Here is a 2,184-nt window from a genome sequence, read left to right as displayed (position 1 = left end):
GAGAGAGAGAGAGAGAGAGAGAGAGAGAGAGAGAGAGAGAGAAACACAACCCATTTCTTTGGTAGGCTAAATAAAAACCAGGTAACATTAATAGTACTGTACACTCTCTTGTTCGTTTAAAATTTTGAGCTATGTGAGATACAAACTACCATATATAAAATAGACAAACAACCAGGTCTTACTGTATAGTACAGGGAACTATATTCAATATCCTGTAATAAACCATAAAGGAAAAGAATATGAAAAAGAATATATATATATGAATCACTTTGTTATACACCAGAAACTAACACAACATTGTAACTCAACTCTACGTCAATAAAAATATATATAAATTTATACAAAAAAAAATTTTTGAGCTACATGAATGTATTACGTATTCAATAAATAACTCATTTTTCAAGTGCTCACTCTGAAATGGAAAGCCATCTCCACTCTGGCTACAGGTTTCCTGCCTAGAATTACTTCTCTCCACCCTGCTTTATGGTACACTGGCTTTCACCAGGACGCTCTAATTACTGCCCTCTTAACTTACCTAGAGTCTGGCATCCAAGCTTCTGGGTATCTTTCTCTAAGATGTGATTTCCTCTACTTTGTCTACGTGAATGTACCCAGCCTCCCAGATTTATCTCAATGATCCCTGAAGCTTTCTTTGACCACCTCAGCCTCAGAGCTCCCTCCTTTATAAACTCCTGAAGCTCTATTGTCTGTTCTGATTCACCTTTAGCACTTAACAATCATTTTTTCATTCTCTCCTTCTTGTTAGTCGTTTATACATGTCTTTGTTCCCCAACCGCACTGTATCCTCTTGAGGGCGGGACTGTATTCATATAACTTTGTTTCTCCATTAAACCCAGCACAGTGGAGCAGAATATCAACAATGTTTCCTAGTTTGAGACTGAGACGATCCTAGTGGGCGGGGCCGATAATAGCTCCCCAAGTCCTGGAACCTCTGAATGTTCCCTTTTATAGTAAAGATTCTGCACATGTGATTACATTAAGAATTCTAAGATGAAGAAGTTATGCTAAATGATCTGGGTGAGCCCTGTGTGTCCTTATAAGAGAGGTGGAAGGAGATTAGATACCACGCACAAGACAAGGCAATGTGACCACAGAGGCAGACACTGGACTAGTGCGACGAGCCAAGGACTGCCAGCAGCCCCCAGAGGCTGGAAGAAGGGAGGAACAGACTTTCCCCTTGAGCCTCCAGACGGAGCACAGCTGTGCCAACACCTTGATTCCAGCCCAGTGAAAGGCATGTTGATCTTCTGGCCTCCAGAACTGCGAGAGAATCCATTTCTGCGGTTTTATGCCGCCAGGTTTGTGGTCATCTGTTATGGCAGCCACAGGAAACGAACACACCTAGCGCTAAACTGTGGTACCACAGGGGGACAGGTACAGGACAGTCAAGGTAACAGAGATAGTGAAGCCAGGTGACCTGCTCCAGGTCAGACCCTGAATGAGCACAGACAGGGTCAGAACCCAGGTCTCCTGACACGCAGTCCAAGGTTTTTCGTGACTCTGCCTCATCCCCTCAGACTCGTGCAGTGTGTAATCCTGGAGCCCATCCTTCTCCTAGGATTTGGAGAAGATGGAAGCAAGGCCAACTTGTCCGGTGTGATGGAACTGCCCCTCTTGATCACCCACCCTCTTGGAAATGATGACCTTAACAACCCATGTCTTCCTATACTTTGAGAGTTCACTGTTTTTATGGAACAGGGGATCCCAACCTTTCACAATGGGGCATTTTAGAAGTAGTGCCACAGAAGTCCCTGCTCAGATACCCAGGGCCTGCTGCAGCATGAAATACCTTCTACCTCGTGCTTAAGCTAATGGATGCCTTGTCTTTCAGAACTATATTCTTTCAAAGCCCTCAGCTGCCATAGCTAGAAACACCTGCTCTAAGAGACATGGCGTCACATATTGCCGAGGACAAGGATGTACACTGTACATGAAAAGCATTTCTCTCTGAGAAATCTGCCTCCACTCCCCCTTCTTCCTCCCACCTCAAACTGTCCAGGGAGAAATGTGTCTACTAGAAATCTTTTCTAAAAGGGAACCTTCCTACACTGTTGGTGGGAATGTAAACTGGTGCAGCCACTATGGAAGACAGTATGGAGGTTCCTCAAAAAAACTGAAAATAGAGCTACCATATGATCCAGCAATCCCACTCCTGGGCATATA

General features: G+C 44.1%; 1 protein-coding gene across 1 annotated transcript in view; it reads right to left on the bottom strand.

The window, feature by feature from the left end:
- The window catches only part of SLC35F3 (solute carrier family 35 member F3), a 296,200-nt gene that overhangs the window by 258,757 nt on the left and 35,259 nt on the right, over positions 1–2,184 (bottom strand). The window lies entirely within an intron of this gene.

The sequence above is a fragment of the Physeter macrocephalus genome, chromosome 20, assembly GCF_002837175.3.
Source record: "Physeter macrocephalus isolate SW-GA chromosome 20, ASM283717v5, whole genome shotgun sequence".
In the NCBI taxonomy this organism is placed as follows: Eukaryota; Metazoa; Chordata; class Mammalia; order Artiodactyla; family Physeteridae; genus Physeter; species Physeter macrocephalus.
The sequence above is the reverse complement of the archived record's forward strand: the minus strand, read 5'-3'. Positions and strand labels throughout refer to the sequence as shown.